Raw genomic sequence first — 12,722 nt, forward strand, 5'->3', positions numbered from 1 at the left:
TTAATAAATAACATTTCCCACATGTCTACTTTACATCAGCACAATTTTGGAAACAAATTTTTTTTTTGTTAGGGAGTTATAAGGGTTAAAAGTTGACCAGCAATTTCTCATTTTTACAACACCATTTTTTTTTAGGGACCACATCACATTTGAAGTCATTTTGAGGGGTCTATATGATAGAAAATAATGAAGTGTGACACCATTCTAAAAACTACACCCCTCAAGGTTCTCAAAACCACATTCAAGAAGTTTATTAACCCTTTACGTGCTTCACAGGAACTGAAACAATGTGGAAGGAAAAAATGAACATTTAACTTTTTTTTGCAAACATCTTAATTCAGAACCATTTTTTTTATTTTCACAAGTGTAAAAACAGAAATGTAACCATAAATTTTGTTATGCAATTTCTCCTGAATACGCCAATACCCCATATGTGGGGGTAAACCACTGTTAGGGCGCACCGCAGAACTTAGAAGTGAAGGAGCCCCGTTTGACTTTTTCAATGCAGAATTGGCTGGAATTGAGATCGGACACCATGTCACATTTAGAGAGCCTCTGATGTACCTAAACAGTGGAAACTCCCCACAAGTGACACCATTTTGGAAACTAGACCCCTTAAGGAACCTATCTAGATGTGGGGTGAGCACTTTGAACCCCCAAGTGCTTCACAGAAGTTTATAACGTAGAGCCGTGAAAATAAAAAATCGCTTTTGTTTACACAAAAATGATCTTTTTGCCCACAAATTCTTATTTTCACAAGGGTAACAGGAGAAATTAGACCACAAAAGTTGTTGTGCAATTTCTCCTGAGTACGCTGATACCCAATATGTGGGGGTAAACAACTGTTAGGGCGCACCGCAGAGCTTGGAAGAGAAGGAGTGCCGTTTTACTTTTTCAATGTAGAATTGGCTGGAATTGAGATTGGACGCCATGTCGCGTTTGGAGAGCCCCTGATGTGCCTAAACAGTGGAAACCCCCCATAAGTGACACCATTTTGGAAACTAGACCCCTTAAGGAACTTATCTAGATGTGTGGCGAGCACTTTGAACCCCCATGTGCTTCACAGAAGTTTATAACGTAGAGCCGTGAAAAAAAAAAATTGCATTTTTTCTACAAAAATTATCTTTTTGCCCACAAATTTTTATTTTCACAAGGGTAACAGGAGAAATTAGACCACAAAAGTTGTTGTGCAATTTCTCCTGAGTACGTCGATACCCAATATGTGGGGGTAAACCACTGTTTGGGCGCACCGCAGAGCTTGGAAGAGAAAGAGTGCCGTTTTACTTTTTCAATGTAGAATTGGCTGGAATTGAGATCGGACGCCATGTCGCGTTTGGAGAGCCCCTGATGTGCCTAAACAGTAGAAATCCCCCACAAGTGACCCCATTTTGGAAACTAGACCCCCCATGGAACTTATCTAGATGTGTGGTGAGAACCTTGAATGCCCAAGTGCTTCACAGAAGTTTATAATGCAGAGCCGTGAAAATAAAAAATATTTTTTTTTCCACAAAAAAGATTTCTTAGCCACCAAATTTTTATTTTCACAAGGGTAACAAGAGAAACTGGACCCCAAATGTTGTTGTCCAATTTGTCCTGAGTATGCTGGTACCCCATATGTGGGGGTAAACCACTGTTTGGGCGCACGGCAGAGCTCGGAAGGAAGGAGCGCCGTTTTGGAATGCAGACTTTGATAGAATGGTCTGTGGGTATTATGTTGCGTTTGCAGAGCCCCTGATGTACCTAACCAGTAGAAACCCTCCACAAGTGACCCCATTTTGGAAACTAGACCCCCCAAGGAACTTATCTAGATGTGTGGTGAGAACTTTGAATGCCCAAGTGCTTCACAGAAGTTTAGAATGCAGAGTCGTGAAAATAAAAAATATTTTTTTTTCCACAAAAAAGATATTGTAGCCCCCAAGTTTTTATTTTCACAAGGGTAACAGGAGAAATTGGACTGCAATAGTTGTTGTCCAATTTATCCCGAGTACGCTGATGCGCCATATGTGGCGGTAAACCACTGTTTGGGCGCACGGCAGAGCTCGGAAGGGAAGGAGCGCCTTTTTGGAATGCAGACTTTGATAGAATGGTCTGTGGGCATTATGTTGCGATTGCAGAGCCCCTGATGTACCTAAACTGTAGTAACCCCCCACAAGTGACCCCATTTTGGAAACTAGACCCTCCAAGGAACTTATCTAGATGTGTGGTGAGAACTTTGAATGCCCAAGTGCTTCACAGAAGTTTAGAAAGCAGAGTCGTGAAAATAAAAAATATTTTTTTTTTCACAAAAAAGATTTTGTAGCCCCCAAGTTTTTATTTTCACAAGGGTAACAAGAGAAATTGGACCCCAGAAGTTGTTGTCCAATTTATCCCGAGTACGCTGATTCCCCATATGTGGGGGTAACCCACTGTTTGGGCGCACGGCAGAGCTCAGAAGGGAGGGAGCACCATTTGACTTTTTGAGCGCAAAATTGGCTGTCGTGTTTGGAGACCCCCTGATGTACCTAAACAGTGGAAACCCCCCAATTCTAGCTCCAACCCTAACCCCAACACACCCCTAACCCTAATCCCAACCTCATCCATAATCCTAATCACTAACCCTAACCATAATCACAACCCTTACCCCAAAACAACCCTAATGTCAACCCTAACCATAAGCCTAATCAAAACCCTAAATCCAACACACCCCTAATCCTAATCTCAACCCTAACCTCAAACCTAACCCTAATCCCAATACACCCCTAATCACAACCCTAACCTTAACCCTAATCCCAAACCTAACCCTAATCCCAAGCGTAACCCTAATGCCAACCCTAATACGAACCCTAATCCAAACCCTAACCCTAATCCCAACTCTAACCCTAACTTTAGCCCCAACCCTAGCCCTAACTTTAGCCCCAACCCTAACCCTAGCCCTAGGGCTACTTTCACACTTGCGTCGTTTGGCATTCCGTCGCAATCCGTCGTTTTGGACAAGAAACGGATCCTGCAAATGTGCCCGCAGGATGCGTTTTTTGCCCATAGACTTGTATTGCCGATGGATCGTGACGGATGGCCACACGTCGCGTCCGTCGTGCACTGGATCAGTTGTGTTTTGGCGGAGCGTCGGCACAAAAAAACGTTCAATGAAACGTTTTTTTGTACGTCGCATCCGCCATTTCTGACCGCACATGCGTGGCCGTAACTCCGCCCCCTTCTCCCCAGGACATAGATTGGGCAGCGGATGTGTTGAAAAACTACAGCTGCTGCCCACGTTGTGCACAATTTTCACAACGTGCGTCGGTATGTCGGGCCGACGCATTGCGACGGCCCCGTACCGACGTAAGTGTGAAAGAAGCCTAACCCTAAGTTTAGCCCCAACCCTAACCCTAAATTTAGCCCCAACCCTAACCCTAAATTTAGCCCCAACCCTAGCCCTACCCCTAACCTAACCCTACCCCTACCCCTAACCTAACCCTACCCCTAACCCTACCCCTAACCCTACCCCTAACCTACCCCTAACCCTAACCCTACCCCTAACCCTACCCCTAACCTAACCCTAACCTAACCCTACCCCTAACCCTACCCCTAACCCTAACCCTACCCCTAACCCTACCCCTAACCCTAACCCTACCCCTAACCCTAACCTAACCCTAACCCTAACCCTACCCCTAACCCTACCCCTAACCTAACCCTAACCTAACCCTACCCCTACCCCTAACCCTAACCCTACCCCTAACCCTAACCCTAACCCTAACCCTACCCCTAATTTTAGCCCCAACTGCTGTTCTCCTGCCGGCCGGCAGATGGAGACAGATGGCGGGCGCACTGGGCATGCGTCCGCCATGTTCTGCTGCCGGCGGCCAGGAGAAGCAGCAAGAGGATCCAGGGACCTAGGTGAGTATGCTAGGGTCCCCGAATCCCCCTATTTCTCTGTCCTCTGATGTGCGATCACATCAGAGGACAGAGAATTACACTTTACTTTTTTTTTTTTTTTTGCGGTCGCCGGTAAACAGTTAATTACCGGCGATCGCAAAACAGGGGTCGGTAATACCGACCCCGATCGTGCTCTTTGGGGTCTCGGCTACCCCCGGCAGCCGAGACCCCAAAGATTCTCCCGATGCCGGCCGGCGGGCGCACTGCGCATGCGCCCGCCATTTTGAAGATGGCGGCGCCCACCGGGAGACACGAGGAGCATCGGGGGAGCTAGGTGAGTATTGGGGGGCCACCTGGGACCCCTTTTCTCTGTCCTCCGATGTGCGATCACATCGGAGGACAGAGAAATTAAAAAGAGATCGCTTTTTTTTTTTTGCGATCGCCGGTAAACGGTTAATTACCGGCGATCGCAAATGCGGGGTGGGTTAAAAACCCCCCGAATCATGTTCTCTGGGGTCTCGTCTACCCTCGGCAGCCGAGACCCCGGAGAAAATCGGCCTCTGGGGGGCGCTATGGACTTTTTCCACAGCGCCGTTAATTAACGGCGCTGTGGTTTAAGTACCCTTAGCGGCCGCCGTTAAAAGGCGTATCGGCGGTCGCTAAGGGGTTAAGAGTCTCCTCTTTCCTCCACTCATTACCTGTAGTCACCTGTTTAAACTTGTTATCAGTATAAAAAGACACCTGTGCACACCCTCAAACAGTCTGACTCCAAACTCCACTATGGTGAAGACCAAAGAGCTGTCAAAGGACACCAGAAACAAAATTGTAGCCCTGCACCAGGCTGGGAAGACTGAATCTGCAATAGCCAACCAGCTTGGAGTGAAGAAATCAACAGTGGGAGCAATAATTAGAAAATGGAAGACATACAAGACCACTGATAATCTCCCTCGATCTGGGGCTCCACGCAAAATCCCACCCCGTGGGGTCAGAATGATCACAAGAACGGTGAGCAAAAATCCCAGAACCACGCGGGGGGACCTAGTGAATGAACTGCAGAGAGCTGGGACCAATGTAACAAGGCCTACCATAAGTAACACACTACGCCACCATGGACTCAGATCCTGCAGTGCCAGACGTGTCCCACTGCTTAAGCCAGTACATGTCCGGGCCCGTCTGAAGTTTGCTAGAGAGCATTTGGATGATCCAGAGGAGTTTTGGGAGAATGTCCTATGGTCTGATGAAACCAAACTGGAACTGTTTGGTAGAAACACAACTTGTCGTGTTTGGAGGAAAAAGAATACTGAGTTGCATCCATCAAACACCATACCTACTGTAAAGCATGGTGGTGGAAACATCATGCTTTGGGGCTGTTTCTCTGCAAAGGGGCCAGGACGACTGATCCGGGTACATGAAAGAATGAATGGGGCCATGTATCGTGAGATTTTGAGTGCAAACCTCCTTCCATCAGCAAGGGCATTGAAGATGAAACGTGGCTGGGTCTTTCAACATGACAATGATCTAAAGCACACCGCCAGGGCAACGAAGGAGTGGCTTCGTAAGAAGCATTTCAAGGTCCTGGAGTGGCCTAGCCAGTCTCCAGATCTCAACCCTATAGAAAACCTTTGGAGGGAGTTGAAAGTGCGTGTTGCCAAGCGAAAAGCCAAAAACATCACTGCTCTAGAGGAGATCTGCATGGAGGAATGGGCCAACATACCAACAACAGTGTGTGGCAACCTTGTGAAGACTTACAGAAAACGTTTGACCTCTGTCATTGCCAACAAAGGATACTTATTTTCCACCATAATATGCAAATAAAATGTTAAAAAAAACAGACAATGTGATTTTCTGGATTTTTTTTTCTCAGTTTGTCTCCCATAGTTGAGGTCTACCTATGATGTAAATTACAGACGCCTCTCATCTTTTTAAGTGGTGGAACTTGCACTATTGCTGACTGACTAAATACTTTTTTGCCCCACTGTATTCTTTACAAACAGTACTGGTCCGACTTTGATATTAACTGTGGCCCAGATAATGATCTGATGATAGTCATTAACAATAATCAGCCTTTGCCACATGTAGGATACAAGGAGGTGACCATTAAGGTGGGGTGGGTAGAGTTGAAAGCTCAGGGTCTGATAATTGTAGACATTGATCGGCGAGAATGTAACCCAATGATGACCTTTGGTACTAATGTGATAGAAAACTGTCTTGGCGAGGTTATTGTTTTGTTGCAACAGGTAGCCGAAACTGCTGGTTCCAGTGATCAGCGTGTCTTGAAAAAAGAGATAAAAGCCCTGATGCAGAGACAACAGGTAGAACTGTCTGTTGGAGAAGTCGGCAACGTCAGAGTGAGTGATTCTATCCCCATTGCAATACCCCTCAGGAGTGAAATGTTAATCTGGTGTCAAGCAGCAATAGGCCTTAGGGGTCATGACTACCAGGCCCTGGTAGAACCCGTGTATTCTGATAGTAGGCCCACCATCCTGACAGTCAGAGGGGTAGTTGATGTCCGCAAGGGGAGGGTACCGATACGCATCCTGAATTATGGGGAAAAAGAGGTCCATTTAACCAGATATGCTACCCTTGCTAAACTGTTCACTGTCAGTAACAATGCAATACAAGCAACAGAACCCTTGGTACCATACGACTAGGCGGAGGACAATGGCTCTGCAGGACAGTTGGAGGATTGGTGTCAGAAGTTACACATAGGCAATGACTCCACCCTTTTGCTCCAAAAGCTTGGGGCTTATCAGGTGGTCCAAGAATATGAGCTGGTATTCATCAAACATCCACTAGACTTTGGGCAGGTAAAAGGGTCCAACACCATATCCCCACAGGAGCTCATCTGGTCTGTACCTCCAGCTCACTATCAATGTGCCAAGGGTATGTTATGGGAGATGAAGGAGGCAGGGATGATCAGAGACAGTTGTAGACTCTGGGCATCTCCATTAGTCCTCGTTAGAAAGAAAAATGGTACAATGAGGATGTGTGTTGACTACAGGCAGATCAACCGCATTACAAATAAGGATGCCTATCTGTTACGCAGGATAGAGGAGACATTAGCTGCACTGAAATCCGCTAACTATTTCTTCAACTTAGATCTCACAAGTGGGTGTTGGCAGGTTCCCGTAGCAGAGGCGGATAAAGAGAAGACTGCCTTCATGACACCAAAAGACCTCTCCGAATTGAACTAAATGCCGTTCAGATTTTGCAACGCAACAGAGACGTTCCAGCGGATGATGGAGTGTTTCCTGGGGCACAAGAACTTTGGAACCATTCTGTTGTACCTGGATGACGTTATTGTCGTCTCCAAGTCCTATGAAGACCACTTGAAGCACCTGGCCAAGGTATTTGAAGCCCTCTCCAACTTTGGCCTGAAAGTGAAGCTGTCCAAGTGCCACCTGTTGGAGCCCAAGGTGCAGTACCTAGGCCACATAGTAAGCACAGAAGGTGTGGCAACAGACCCTGACAAAGTCACCATTATCAGGGACTGGACAAAACCCAACACCATTCATGAAGTACGGCAGTTCCTCGGGTTGGTAGGCTACTACCGATTATTCATCAAGGATCACCAAGATAGCCGCACCCCAGCAAGACCTGCTAGTGGGCTAATACAAGAAGGCCAAGAATAGGAATCTTCCATTCGCATGGAATGACAAGTTGGAAGTATCCTTCTCTCAGTTAAAGTTGGCTCTCACGGGGGATGAGGTTCTGGCCTACCCTGATTATGATCAACCATTCGTACTCTACACTGACGCCAGCAATGTAAGATTTGGAGCCGTGCTGTCACAAGTACAGTGTAATGCTCGCGCCGAGACTGGTTTGGCGTGGGCACCTGGGGGTGTGGCCCCACTGGACCACAGACCGAACTTCCCTGGAAGGGGCGTAACTAAGTAGCTTCCTAGGTGTTCGCTGGAGCCTCTGATGGTGAGGTCAGACTTGTGCAATAGGAAGCTACCAGGTACCACTCCAGGGTGGAGTCGGACTGTGGATGCTGATCCCACCAGGGACAAGACACTGGCAGGCAGGCACGGCTGTGACACTGGCTGACAGACGGGTATGGCAGAGGCCCTGACGGGCGGACTGGCTTGACGGAGATACAGGCAGGCAGACGGGCATGGCTGGCACTCAGGCAGACAGGCGGGCACGGCTGGCACTGGCAGACAGGACTGATACTCTGGTAGGAACTGGTATTCAGATAGATGTGTGCAAACAGGTAAAAACCTGTTCAGACTGGAGAATATAAAGGACCAGGTAGAGACCGGTATGGAAAGTTGCAGAATAAAGATAGAGCAAGAGTGGAAGCAAAGCTGAATCGCAGGAGGCTGAGTACGAGTAGAAGGTGGAGCTAAGAGAAGGGAAGGAGAAGGCAGAGCTATGAGCAGAGAAGGAGAAGGCAGAGCAGAGAGTAGAGAAGGAGAAGGCAGAGCCAAGGACGGAGCCGCAGGAGGCGGAGCCAAGAGCGGAGTCGCTGGAGGCGGGGCCAGGAGCGGAGATGCTGGAGGCGGAGCCAAGAGCGGAGACGCTGTAGGCGGAGCCAAGAGCGGAGACGCTGGAGGCAGAGCCAAGAGCGGAGATGCTGGAGGCGGAGCCAAGAGCAGAGACGCTGGAGGTAACGCCAAGAGCTAAAGACGTAGAACCGCAAGGAGCGGTGCCGCAGAGCAAAGCCACAGAGTGCGGAGCAAGGTCAGAGTGCAGAGCAAAGTTACAGAGAGCAGAGCTGAGAGAAAAGCTGAGAGACACAGAACCACAGGTTGTGGTAGAACTGAGCAGAGAGAAGCAGAGCCACAGACAGTGGTGAACAGAGCAGAAAGATAAGGCAGAGGTACACACAGCAGAGTGGGAAATGACTAATGACAAAGAAGGAGCAGGGACGGACATAGACCAGAGTACAGACAGGAACGGACACCGATACACAAACAGAACACAGATGAAGGCCTGCAGTAGTGCCGCCCTCAGAGACAGGAAGCAGACACGACCTGGCAGCTCAGTAGCAAATGCTAACTGAGGGGAATAGTTTGCTCAGGCATCCTCCAATGGGTGAGGATGCCTTAAGTATCAGAGGCCTCAAGGCTATTGGCCAGAAGCACCTTAGGGAGGTGCACACAGTCTCAATAAGAATCCGGAGTGGCTGGCGCCGCCCCCCTATGCACACAGCCAGGAAGTGTACACAGAGCAGGCCGCCATGAAGCACATGGCATGGAACCAGCAGCAGACAGATCTCACAGCATGGCACTGGGTGAGTGAGTAGATGTAACAGGCAGGTGGGGAATGGAAGGCCATGCAGTGATGCCGGCAGTGTTGTTACATACAGAAAGGCAGAGAAAGAGTGATTGCCTACGCCAGCAGGAATCTTCATCCCACTGAAAGGAACCACAACAACTATAGTTCCTTTAAGGTGGAGTTTCTCGCCATAGTCTGGGTTGTAACTGAGCAATTCAAACATTACCTGGCTTCAGCGAAGTTTACTTTCTTCATGGACAATAATCCGCTGACTTACCAGGAAACCGCAAATCTGGTTGCATTGGAACAGCGATGGATGTCCCAGTTGTCCAACTACGAGTTTACCATCAAGTACCAAGCGAGTCATAAGAATGCAAATCCAGGATGCCCAATTTACCAAATGTGGGAAAAGACCTGGAAGAGCTAGAGGAAATTGAGTTAACAGCCTTCCACTGCCCCGACGCAGCCCAGTGCTCCCACTGTGTGAGGAACAAGTTTTTTGGCAGTCAAGAAGACACGCTGAACCTGTCGCCCCACCATGGATGGGCATAGACACAGGACAGCGACCCGGCAGTCTGCCTTCTAAATGATGTGCTGACACAGGCTGATTCACACCCTGGTTCAGATGCTCCACAGGAACCCAACAGTTGTGGAAAGAGAAGGGCAAGCTGTTCAGCTATGAGGTTAAACTGTAGGAGCAACATCAAGTTGCGAACCCAACAACTGGTCTGGCAGGTGGTAGTCCTGAAGCGGGATACGCCAATGGTCTTGGAAGAGTACCCCGATGGAGCAGGACACTTCAGATGGAAGAAGTTGGAAGTCCTACTTCGTGAAAGATTCTACTGGATTGGCTTGAGGAAAACCATTGAGAAGTGCCGAGAGTGTGGCAAATGCAACCTGCGTAGGAAAGACCGTAACAGCCAGAGGGCTCCCCTACAGCCCATAGTCACTAAACAACCACTTGAACTGGTAGCTTTGGATCATGTGAAGCTAACCCCAAGCTGGTCAGCCTATGTCTATGCCCTCACCATTGTGGAGCATTACTCAAGGTTCCTGACCGTCGTGCCTGTGAAGGACCAAACCGCAAAGATGGCAGCCAAGGCATTTCAACAACACTTTTGTCGACCCGACAGTTACCCTGAAAAGGTACTCACCGACCAAGGCCCAGCCTTTGAGACAGAAGTGTTCCAAGAGTTCTGTAACCTGCATGGATGCAAAAAAATCAGAACAACACTGCACCATCTGCAGACAAATGGCATGTGCGAGAAATTGAACCGGGTACCAGGTGTAATTGACCTGTTGAAGACCTTGCCCCTGGAAGAGAGAAACCTGTGGCCAGAGAAGTTGCCAAATATGGTAGACCTATACAACCATATCCCTGTGAACACCACCAACCGCACTCCAGCTTACCTAATGAGAGCGAGACCTGGAAAGTTACCTGTTGACTTCGACATGGGAGTCTTAACACCTGACACAACATCACCAGATGCAGACTGGGATACAGAGCGGCAGCAGTAATACCGCAAAGTGCGAGAATGCGTAGATAGAAGTTTGTTCCAAGCAAGGCAGAAACAAAAAAAGAGCTACAACCAACAAGCTCTGGCTACTCTTTTAGTACCAGGAGAACAAGTTCTCAAAAGATAGCGGAGGATGCACAAACTAGATGATCAGTGGGAGGGTGAACCATACACCGTCATGCCTTCAAAATTTGATAATACCAAGGAATGCATCGTCAGTAAAGATGGAGGAGAAACCTCCACAGCAGTATCGAGGGATCATCTGAAGGTTTGCCCTGGACAATTAAGAAACAAAGAAGTAGATCAAGATGACCCTTAACCCATAGAAGAGGAGGAAAAGAAAATCCATACCGTTCTTGGAGACTTTCCCCAGTCATGGACACAGGTAAACCAAGACATCGCTTTACCTGTCTTGACCTTTCCCAGCTAGTAGTGCCAGATAGAGAAGCAACTCAAGGCCAGCCTGAAGACTGACGAGCTCAAGTAACAGATGCCACACCAGCAGTGGAGCAAGAGAGTCCACCCCCTGCCAGTGGTGAATCTGCCATGCCCACAGTGAGCAGTCGTAGAAGATTAGGTATACCTGTACTACATAGAATTACCAGTAGCATAGCCAATAGTGAGCACACTACACCAGTGGTATCAAGTATAGTGAATCCAGTTAGGACTAGTAATATACATGTACTGCATAGATCTACCCGTAGTACCAGAGGTCAGATTCCAGCCTGGAATAGGGACTAAAATGTCACTGTAATACTAATATAAATAAGTTTGAATGTATAAGTTAGCAAACGTTAAAGCATGATTACCTACAGAAACTACTGTATGAACTTTTAACCCCTTTACCCCCAAGGGTGGTTTGCACGTTAATGACCGGGCCAATTTTTACAATTCTGACCACTGTCCCTTTATGAGGTTATAACTCTGGAACGCTTTAATGGATCCTGGTGATTCTGACACTGTTTTCTCGTGACATATTGTACTTCATGACAATGGTAAAAATTATTTGATAGTACCTGCGTTTATTTGTGAAAAAAACGGAAATTTGGCGAAAATTATGAAAATTTCGCAATTTTCCAACTTTGAATTTTTATGCAATTAAATCACAGAGATATGTCACACAAAATACTTAATAAGTAACATTTCCCACATGTCTACTTTACATCAGCACAATTTTGGAACCAAAATTTTTTTTTGTTAGGGAGTTATAAGGGTTAAAAGTTGACCAGCAATTTCTCATTTCTACAACACCATTTTATTTTAGGGACCACATCTCATTTGAAGTCATTTTGAGGGGTCTATATGATAGAAAATACCCAAGTGTGACACCATTCTAAAAACTACACCCCTCAAGGTGCTCAAAACCATATTCAAGAAGTTTATTAACCCTTCTGGTGCTTCACAGGAATTTTTTGAATGTTTAAATAAAAATGAACATTTAACTTTTTTTCACAAAAAATGTAATTCAGCTCCAATTTGTTTTATTTTACCAAGGGTAACAGGAGAAAATGGACCCCAAACATTGTTGTACAATATGTCCTGAGTATGCCAATACCCCACATGTGGGGGTAAACCACTGTTTGGGCGCATGGCAGAGCTCGGAAGCGAAGGAGTGCCATTTGACTTTTCAATGCAAAATTGACTGGAATTGAGATGGGACGCCATGTTTCGTTTGGAGAGCCCCTGATGTGGCTAAACATTGAAACCCCCCACAAGTGACACCATTTTGGAAAGTAGACCCCCTAAGGAACTTATCTAGAGGTGTGGTGAGCACTTTGACCCAACAAGTGCTTCACAGAAGTTTATAATGTAGAACCGTAAAAATAAAAAATCATATTTTTTCACAAAAATTATCTTTTCGCCCCCAATTTTTTATTTTCCCAAGGGTAAGAGAAGAAATTGGACCCCAAAAGTTGTTGTACAATTTGTCCTGAGTACGCTGATAGCCCATATGTGGGGGTAAACCACTGTTTGGGCGGATGGGAGAGCTCGGAAGGGAAGGAGCGCCGTTTGACTTTTCAATGCAAAATTGACAGGAATTGAGATGGGACGTCATGTTGCGTTTGAAGAGCCACTGATGTGCCTAAACATTGAAACCCCCCACAAGTGACACCATTTTGGAAAGTAGAC

The sequence above is a fragment of the Ranitomeya imitator genome, chromosome 6, assembly GCF_032444005.1.
Source record: "Ranitomeya imitator isolate aRanImi1 chromosome 6, aRanImi1.pri, whole genome shotgun sequence".
In the NCBI taxonomy this organism is placed as follows: Eukaryota; Metazoa; Chordata; class Amphibia; order Anura; family Dendrobatidae; genus Ranitomeya; species Ranitomeya imitator.